Source organism: Agelaius tricolor, unplaced genomic scaffold (assembly GCF_023055355.1).
Source record: "Agelaius tricolor isolate 1412-34295 unplaced genomic scaffold, bAgeTri1.0.p SCAF_7, whole genome shotgun sequence".
NCBI lineage: Eukaryota > Metazoa > Chordata > Aves > Passeriformes > Icteridae > Agelaius > Agelaius tricolor.
The window spans coordinates 43,845,042-43,855,974 of NW_027269267.1; the positions used below are offsets into that span (position 1 = coordinate 43,845,042).

The window sequence follows — 10,933 nt, forward strand, 5'->3', positions numbered from 1 at the left end:
TACCAGAAGTGATTGTGAGAAGAGGAATTCTGGTTGTAAAAATTACTTGGTTTTATTTATTATGAATATTTCTTTGCTTTCTGATCTGATAGATTATTAACGTTTATCCACTGCTGCTCTGAGAGAGATATTAGGTAATGTTTAAGATCATACGTCCCCTGTGTGATCTTTCTACCCATTAAATAGGAAATCAAAGAGTATTTTTAATACAGTTTTAAATTATATTTTTCTATCTGCTTTCTCTGTGATAATAATTTACCTTAGAAAACTTTTATTGTTTAGGATTTGGAATTCTTTGTTCCCAGAAGCAACATCCTGTGTATTGTGTATTTAGATGTATTAATGTGATGTAGCCAAATTTATCTGTGAGAGTATTCTGTTTCTGAAAATGTGAGATTAAAGAGCAAAAAGCAATAGCTGTAGCCTTTATGGTGGAATAAGCAAAGTGCTGGTCAGCAGACTTGGTGCCTGACCTGAATTACAAAATAAGTTTTCTATTAGAAGTAATGTAAGGATGTTGGCAGTACAACAGAATGATATAGAGCACTTTTTCCTGTCAATATATAATGAAAAATTAAGGAATGTAAGTCATATTAGACCTTGTTAAGTTTCAATAGGTTATTTCTCTCTGTACATGCAGTTTTGTACTGGTGAATTCTCACAATATTATTTGCATGTCTTCACTAAATTTATGTTCTAATAACTAGAATATTCAAATAATTTAAAATATATTTATTTCTTCAGTTTCTGTGTTGAGCTGTCTCCAAACATCCTTTCAAGTGAATTTAAAGTAAGTACTATTTCTTTTCCATCCTTGTTTTCTGTAATTCTTTCTCTACTAAAAAGGACTGAGGTCTTTGAGTCTCTGAGCAAAGACCTGAGGTCTTTGGTCTTTACTGGCTCTTCTCTGCAACTCTACCATATATTGAATTTTTTGAAGACAGTTTACCAGGAAAACACAGAATAAATAGAGAGTGAGTTACAGAAATTTGAATCTGAAATAACTATAAGATTAACCAGGAGAATTCAGTACACTACCACTTTTAAGATGGCAGTATATCATGCTACAATACTATCTGTAGATAAGCTTTTGTTAAACTTTTAAAGTAATTTGAGTAGGTAATTACTAGTGTGTTAGTAGTCTAAGGCAAGATTGATGGCACCTTGATTGGCTGTAGCAGTTACTAAAGTTCACATTTTATGACCTCCTTAAAAATATTAATTTAGAAGCTTATGAATTACTCTCTGGAGTCACCCTGAATTAACAAATACTGAGCTAGTTTTTAGCATTTGAATCTTTCTGTGAAATAATTTCTGCCCACTGTTGAACTTTATAGTGTTTTTCAAGAATTAATTTTCTATGTAAGTATTAACTCTTTGATGGCCAGGACTAAGTTGTGAAAAATGTTCTCATAAATAGTCTTGTTCTGCGCCAGGATCAGAGAGGACCATGGCTGATCTCTCCTGCCCGTGCTCTGTGCTTGACACAGCAGGTTACTTAAGTGATAATGTAGCAATTTAAAATGGGACAGTACAAATGAATTACCTTCCAAGTCTATCTAATGACTGAAAAGATGTTACTGGTGGTGGGTGCTGGGACAGGAGTGAGGAGGTGATATCAGTAGACCTCTTCATCCCATGATTCTGTTTCAAGCCATGCTACATTCACTGAAAAAACCCACACCACTGTGCTCTTCTTGGTTGTATGTGTTTGGCTTCAACTCTTGGCTTGTCTCTTCTCTTCCCCTGATTTACAGGAGCCAGAACAAAACATTTAATAAAACCTCTAGTGAGCAGAATGTGGAAGCTGAAGTGCTTCCACAGAAGATCAGAAGAGCAGTTGAGAACAGAAGACTTGAACTTTGCACAGGACTCAGGACAAGCACAGAACATGCTGTGCATCAGCCGTGACCCACTAAATTGAAAGCTGCATAGCCCTGCATTTGAGCTGACTCTCTGGACCCATTTGGTTCTTCATAGCCTTACAAACTGGGACTTTGCTGTAGGAGCTCTGACTCCTTTTGGCACATCCTTCAGTGATTCTGATGTGGGGAAGGCAGTCTCAGATCAGTCAACGATCACCTCCAAAAGAGATGTGAGAAACCTTGATTTTTGTCTGATTTTTAGGACCTTCATTTAGCTATTGTGAGTATGGTAGCTTTGTGTAAAAGGCTGTGTGGCTCTATGTTAGTGCAGTGCTAATGCAGCAGCAGCAGGGTTTCCTCCTCTACTCACCATGGTGCAGCAGAACCAATGTGCTTGCACTTGCACTTCCTAGAACTCAGCTTTGCCAGCTGGGTGAAGCAGCCTTGAGGCTAGGTTGGAGCAGGAAGAGATCATTTTCTCGAATGGATCAGTGTAGAAAAGCTAAGCGATTGGGAGGGAACAAAGGCAATTCTGACAGCAATTAGGGACCTTAGTCAGGGAACCCAGAAGGTGAGAAGAAAACTAATTGTAGGCCTGTACCATGCATTGTAGGACTTGAAATTAGGTTAGATGGTAGAAAGGCTGGCTTTGTTTAAATTTGTTAGGTGTTGATGAAATAAACTACCAATATTAAAATTCTAGAAGGAGGTGCTTATCGCCGGCAGGGGGGCTATTTGCAGACCACAAACAGGATGGGACTGCTGTGGAACGTGCCTTGAGCTGTTTTATTTTTCAGCATCAGTCTCATTACATGATTATGACAATGGGAAGATGCCAGCAGCTCACATTCTAGGCAGCAGACAAAGAACTTAATGCTACAACTTACTTTATAAGTTTCTTAACCAATCACACAAAGCAAAAGCATATTGACAGTAGTTCTAGCCAATCACCATAAGCACACGTACCTTTGGTTAAAGAATGCTTGCTTATTTCGAATACAATACCTACTTGTAAGCCTTAAAACACAACGCACAGAGCTCCATTATTAAATTTTAACCTTCCTAATATCTTGCTAGATAAACTTTTCTGTAGCTTAGAGAGCTATTCTAGACAAGCGTTAATACACAGATCATTGTTCTATTTGTCCTTGCTTTTCTACAGTAAAAATAATTTTTTTGCTGACCTATCTCATGGCCGCTGCTTAGCTCTAATTGCAGTTCTGCTGTCTTTGGGGCCTGTATTTTGCAGCTTTCTTAAAACCCTCTAATTTTGTGAATTCCCACAGTGCTGAGGCAGATGGAAGCTGAGGTTTCAAGTTCTTGGCCAAAGAATTGTTTACTGCAGGTTTCCTTTCCTGCAATCTACTCTCTCTCTGCCAGACCTGTGGGTAGCCTAGTTTGTTGCAGACAAGCCATGCTATGAAAGATTTGGCAAATACTGCTAAATCCGGACAATAGGGCCAGGAAATACTGATTCTGACTAGTACTTTCAAAGAAGCTTTCATTTGGCACTTTAGAGTAACATCCAAGATTCCTAGAAGTAAAGAGAAGCCTCACTTTAGTGATTACCTCTGCATGGCAGAGTGATTGCAGAATTTAGTGTTCCTTGTTATGAGTCCCTGTGGAGTATGTTGTGTCAACAGTCAGTTACTCTTTTGAAAGACTACTTATCCAGTCAATGGGTGTTTGTGTGTTCAAACCTGTTCATCCAAGTTAGGTAGGATAACATCAACAAGTCAGGTAATGGAACTTTCCTGTTTGTTAAGCTGTTTAACTTGTTGGCTGAGTGAACAAATGGTATGATGTTGAGTTATTGTCATGGAACAAGGGAATCCTCTTTCATTATCCTGGCTGCAGAGTAAAATGAAAGGTACTGGTCTAAGCTCTTGTGGTTACATTAACAGAAACTTGTCAATTCAGCCTTCAAAGTGGACGCTCTTGCAGTGCAAAGAATTTCAGTACCTAACTCCTTTCAGATATCTCTCCAGTTGCACAAAGAACAAATGGTCTTGTCATGACCATCTTTCTCTGAACTGCTTTGTAAATGTTCTGAACCTTAAAACTGTTAGGAGCCATCCCTAGAGTATTGTCTTATCTGAGAGAGGTTGTGTGTGCTGTGATGTCTGCTTTCTAAAATCAGATAATCAAAACCATTCAAAATTAAAATATTTATGTGAAAGGAAAGGTAGACTGTAATTTTCAGTCATAATCGGAGTCCAAAACCACAATGAAAAGTAATTATCTACTTTTATCTCCATGGATCCACATTCAAATCTCTAAAATATCCCCAAATACTGTATATACTGTTACTTGCAAAAGTACACATTGGCTTTTGAAGAACTCAGTATTTTGTTTGTTTTCCTCCAAATGTCTGAACAAAGAATGAATAGTCTTCTCTAACCACTCTGTTTAGTATTGGTTAGTGGTTATGGGAACAATGTGTTAGGAATCCTCTGCATGAATTTTAAATGGTATTTTAGATTGATGTGGGACTTTCTGAATTTTTCTTCCACCCCAACAACCACATGAATGGTGAGAAAAGCCCATGAATGTACTTGCACCAACTTCTGTCTATAGTAGCTTGCCTAAAGATCTTGCAAGGTGGTAGACTGTGGTGTCTTCCAAATAATTTCATGTCATGGAATAATGCTGTGGTTTAGTTGCTGCATATCCAGCACTATCACATTTCAGTATGTTTTCATAGCTTTTGCTTTTAGTAGAACTCACTAGAGACATAGGTTATTTCAGTGTCTTGTTCCCTGTCGGAATGCTGGTACTCAGCCTCCTGGTCTTCATAAATACTAGTAAATTAAACATGGCTGGGACCATTCTCTGACACTGAGGCCAACTGGCATGGAACAAGTCTCTCACACACACTATTAGGTTTCAAAACAGGATAACCATATCCATGTTCTCTGCTAGAAAAGGTCTGACTTGGGATAACTAATCTGGGTCTCTGAGGTGCTATGGCCTAATAACATAATAGATGTGGATCCCACAACAGGGTTCCGGTGCCTATGATGTATGCTGGACCTATTTGTTTCACTAAATATGTCAAGATTCAGATGTGTGATTGAGTTGCCAAGCTTAGTCTAACAGTAGGTAATATGATTTGTTTCCACTGGTAGATGAAGGAGCCTTAAGGAAAATCTGTTATTTTCAAAAGCAGTGACAATTTTTAACAATGTTCTTCAAGGAATCCATCCTCTCCAGAGATAAATGTCACTAACTGAAACAGGGAATGGGTACTAAAAAAATAAAAATCCTAGCACTTTAGCTAATGGACAAATGCAATTAACAATTAAAATTTTGTAGACCATAACTACTGGATTTAATGAAAGGTATAAAATGGCGGTCTTGTGAGATACAAAATTAGAAAAAACCTTATTAAAGAAAATTAATAATAATCTTCAAGCTGAAATTCATGTAGGTGATTTTATTCAAACTTTCCTGTCATTAGTAAGGTTTGAAGGTCTCTTGAACAATCTCTGAGTATTACCAACAGCCTTGAAAATTAACCTAATAATAATGCAGTGGTGTAGTCAAAGGGGCAAGCTGCAATACTTTTCTGTCACACCTTCCTCTAGAATTTCAGTTTCCTATATACTGGCAGAGGGGGAGCTCTACACAGATAATTTTTCCTTTAGCCCTTCATGTGTAAGTATGCTTTTGGCACAATACATCACCTTAAGTATTATACCTTCTGCAGTAGGATGGAATTCTCTGACCTGATAATTTCTGCTGCCAAATTACTTGCAAGTACATTGTAAAAATATTTTCTGTGTCTATGCATGTATTTCATCAGCCATGCTCCCATCTGTCAAAGTAGATTGAATTATTTAATTGCCTAATCAGCTTTCCAAGTCTCCCATGCAAGCACAAAAACATCACTGTGAGTTGTAGAGTTACGAGGTTGGTGTATAAGCAATTATTAGAGATACCTATTAGAGTTTTCCCAAGTTCCTTATTGTGGTAGGCAACAAGCATGTTGGATTTAGCTAGATTATAAGTATGGTTATTTACTAGCAGACGCTGATGTTTTTATCTCCTCTATTTTTACATTTGAGAATAAAATGCAATTTATATTCTGGGCATCATCCTGTGGAAGTTCTAAATCACTTCATGAAGCTTTCAGCCTAGGTTATGTCATTTATCCATCAGCGTTCAGTCCATTTAATCCAGACCTCTCAGCTGTACAGACCCAGCTCCTGTTGTGAGTGATCGGCCTGCTTGAGTGCTCCCAGCTTCTCCTGTCACATCACATTTGCATAAAAGAGGACGGATAACCAAATTTGAGCACACAAATGAAAATGCTAAGCGCTGAACCTGTCACAGTTGTTGTTCAACTAATTGTGAAAAATTTGATTTGCTGGCTTTTCACTGTTTATCATGTGGACCCCCTTCTCAAATTTGCCTTGGCTTCTGCTTCTGTACATGTAGCTTTTAAACTCTCTACACAAGCAGCCCACCCTGGGGATTACTTACCTCTCCTACCAGCTTTTAATGTTGGCTCATCTCCTTGACTAAATTAGGCCACCATGGCAAACAAACACATAATTAAAAACCTGGGAAAGACAACTGCAGTTGCACTTCTTAAATTGATTTTGCAGTCTATTACTGGTATATGCCTTTGCATTTTGCCATTTTTATCTTGTCCTTCTGTAAACCTGGAAAATGTCTTTTCTTTTGATTGTATAGAGGAGGGAGATATATTATTTCAAAATGAAAGCTAATATTTTCTCCTGAAATTGAAATAGTAAAAAACCCCACAATCTTATTTCTGGGTACTTTATGGCAGCTTATTACAGAGGTTCTGTATTCATTTGAAATTAAGACTCATTTTTGAACTCCCATTGAAAGATCATGGATGAAGTATTGTTCAAATTATTATGATTTTTCAAAATTCTGGGGTTTGACTTTGCTTTCCAAATGTACTTACAACTGCTGTTGTATTTCTAATTCAGAATACTTTCTCTTTATTTAGCTGTAAGCGCTTCTTATGATTTATACCAAGAGATCACCAATTAAAACAGTTGAATATCATGTTGCTTTTTTGTGAGGGGAGAGCCAAACAATTCTCCTTTAAAAAACCAGAATCATCTACAAAACCAAATCATCCATCCCTTTGGTACTGTCATTGGTTGGTTGTACTCTGAATGCCCATAACTGTCATCACTTAAGAAGGTGGATGATAACATGGGCATAGTGAATATAAATGTATCAGGACCATTGAAGGCTTCTAAAAACAACTTAGTAAGAAAAACTGGTATTTAGATGTATAACAAAAATCTATATTTTTCTAGAAGTTCTAAAATATCAAAATAATTGTTTTCAATTGAAAAAATATTTATCAGCAGCTATGGCTGAAATGCTGTTGAAGAAAATAAAATTCAAATTATTTTGCTTAAAATCCTTTTTATTTTCATTTTATTGTGACTGTGAAAGGGTAGGAGTCCCTATAGTGTCTTTCATGTCAAGTGAATTTCACTGAAAACAGTTGTAGTAGTAGGATGTAATCTATAACTGATCAAGGATATATCTTAAAACTGTAAGATATTCCCAACTGTTTCTCTGGTAAGTTTGTACCTAAACTGACTTTCATCCAGGTTATCTGCAATTAGGTGTTGTTTGTTTTAAATGGCTTTTCTCCCTTCCTGATGTTTACTTCCTTGATATGTTCGTCCAAAGCTGTCACATTGTCGCAGCCTTCATTTCACAAGGCTAAATGGACTGAACTCTTAAAGACCTTTGACAAAGCTCGGTGTATTTAACTGCAGCAATATCAGATTGTAGCATTCACAAATCAGTGTGTTGGAGAACACTGTCCCTCTCCTCATTTTTGAGACTGAATTCTATTGTAATTAAAAATGTACCTGCAGAAATTACTTGTGCTGTACTCTGTGCTCCTACATTTGGTGTGTGATCACTGGAATACTATCAGTTTCCTTTTCTCATCCTTCCTCCACATCATTCTACTTTATCCCCTTCCTTGTTAACAGCTTTTTACAGTTGACCTCCTTTCCTGCCCTTTTTCTCGTTTGCCAATGAGTTACACTAAATGCATAAATCATATTTGCAAAATAAAATTTTTGGAAAAAAGGGATACAGATGTTTGGAAGAGGCTATTTATTAACATATCAAACCCACAGCATCTAACTCAGAAACAGCAAAAATTCAAGCAACTAATTCAAGTTAATTAACAAAAAACTTCATTCTGTACTTGAAAAACTGCATATATGCTGCCAACAGGTTTGATTCTGAAAATCAATGAAGTAGCAGCTCCTGGTCCAGAACAAAAAGATCGCTGGCAAATTTCCAGAATGTTGTTGCATCTTTTAAGTTACTCTGAGTAACCTTCAACAAGATATTCCAGAGTGAGCCTAATATTCCCTCCCAGCTTCCTCCCATTTACAAAATACATTCCAATAGCTGAAATATCCTGAGATATCTTTGCGACCAAAGAGGCAGAAGAAAATTTATCTACTCAAGGGAATAGGTTGTGTTTTTAAAGTAAATTTTCTTCATATAAAGAGAAGAATAAAAAATTTTGTTCCCCTATTCATCAGCAGCAGGGCTAATGTTTATTGCTAAACTGTTATCTCATCTTACCATGCAATGACTTGATCTGAAAATCCCATAGATATGTTAAACCTGGTAGAACTGAATTAAGTATAAAAAACTATGCATAGGGATAAGATTCCTTTCTCAGTTTTTAACCAGAAAATAACACAAAATAATGTCTTTCTTTGTTTCCAATGGAACTTCTTGAGGCATGGAAATTTTATTGCTAAATCCTGGAATTTTTGTGTTCATTAAAAAAAATAATCCTCATCCCTTGTTTTACGTCCTCTGCCTTTCTCTGAACTTAGTTACGTGTTTTATTACATTTATTCTAAAGTAGTGTGAGAAACAGAGAATGGAAGGGAGCAAATGAAACAGCCAGAAAACAAAATATCACCTCTGAGGGTGAGTTTTACAGTCAAAATACCTATGACAGTAGGGCTTAAAGGCAGTTTCTGAAAAGGGAAATTAGGTTCTGAACTTCCTTCATTATGTTAATCGGTCTCCTAAGTAAATGGGAGTATGCAGGTCTTCGTACTTGGTTCTTGGTGTATATGTCTGATTTATCATTTCAGAAACTAATTTACAGATTTTCTTTAAGTTCTATATCCATCAATATCCTTATCCATAAAATGTTTTGCTAGGCAAGTGAGAAAAATGTGAAAGAGTGAGGGAAATAAATGTGTTTAAAATTTTGAACAAGTACTAGTGAAAGATGTTTTGCCATATTCCCTCAGCTGTAATAAAATGTGCACTTTTCATTTATCCTTCTGCTAGATATCTATTGATACTTGATTAAAAACAGTCTTCCCTGCTTCTCTAAGTACCTTTGTGTAATTCATGGGGATTTTCTCATTTTCCCAGGTCTGCTTGGGTAAATAAAGGTTTCTCCTTGGCTCAGTCTCTTAGGTTGGATGTTAGAATAAACAAACTTCCATTAACTTGCTTTTTGTTTTGCTTTAGATTGCAAGTAACTTCATCAGCATGTAAGAGAGACAACTGGTCCATCTTTCTGTATATATTTTATTATACAAGGATGATCTCCTTCCCCTGAGCTCAGCTCTTGACCATAGCTAAATGCAAAAGAATAAGCACAGACAGACATGATTAGCAGGTTACACATCTCTGTGGTCTGGGGCACATACAAGGAAAGACATATATTAAATTGCCTGTTATTTTTATATAAAAAAGTAAACTTATTTACCCTATGGGTAAAATGTGTGTTGACCTACTGCATTACAGAATAAGCACGAACAAGGTTACTTTTTCCCCCTTTCTGCTAAATAATAAGGCAACTCATGCTGAGGGTGCACTTAAACTAGACCTATAACTCTTGGAAATTCATAGATCGTAAGGCCAAATGGGACCATTATGATCATCTTGCCTGACCTCCTCTATAGCACAAGCCATAGGGTTTCGACAACATAACAGTATTTGTAACTTCATATCCATTAGAGTGCTATTTATAGGACATATATTGTATTGAAATGGCAGAATATTCATTGCTCTGAAATTCTGCTGGATAATTTTCCTACTGTAGTGTTATCTACAGGGTTCACTGTTGATACATATTAATAACAAAAAAAACCATACAAAATTTCAATGAATTTGCTAAAAATGTCACCTCATCCAATAAGCAAATTGCTTGTGACATCAACTGCAAAACCATATATTAATGTAAAAACAAAGTTGATATAAGGAATCTAAATAATTTATTAATTGCCAAGTACTGTAGAATCTGAGGTCCAACATTAAGAAAAGAAAAATAATTTCCAACTGGTCCATTGCACCAACAGGAGTATTTTAACAAAAATAGAGATAACTAAGCCTAAATCTGTATAGCTTTCACAAGGCTTCTCTTGTCTTGTGTTGAAGATCTTATCTCTTTGGATTGATATCAAGAACTGTGGTGTATAATTTTAATTTTTATGGAACCCCTTCTATAAAATGTCTGTTACAAATGAAATCTGATTTTAAATGGTGAGTAGGGCAGAAGTAGGCACTGGACTGTTATATATGTAAAGAAAACTGAATTAAATTCTCTGCCTTGCTTTGTAAAACTATTGTTAGCTCTCAGTTTCATTTCCTATCTACCTGAAAAGTTAGAAAATGTTCTCTGCCTTTTCTGTAGGAGTCAGTAATGAAATGTACTACACTGAGCAGTTCTAGAAGTCCTCAACAAACCAAACCAGCTTCATTGCTCAAATCTTTGAATCAGACATAGGCCTTATTTTTAAAGTTAAGAATCCAGATATCAAGCAGACTTGTATTTGCTGCTGGAAGAGAGTAATGAAAGAGCAATTAGCATTCCTACTGGTCATTGGTTAAAATTATTTAACCAATCTTTTAGCAAAGTAGTAAAGGCTCTCAAAGTAATATATCTTTTTGTTAAATGTTAAGAATGACGAGATAAAACAGCTTGAATGCTATTGGTCAAGGATATTTATCTGTGTGTATTAAAGGATTTTAAACATTATCTTCTAGAAAAGCCTGTGCCATTCAGATCA

General features: G+C 36.2%; 1 long non-coding RNA gene across 1 annotated transcript; it reads left to right on the forward strand.

Moving 5' to 3' along the window:
• On the forward strand, positions 1-9,240 carry LOC139591852 (uncharacterized). Its single transcript, XR_011679781.1, has 2 exons — positions 1-790; positions 1,758-9,240. It is a non-coding gene; the product is annotated as an uncharacterized lncRNA (long non-coding RNA).
• Positions 9,241-10,933: the final 1,693 nt, after the last annotated feature.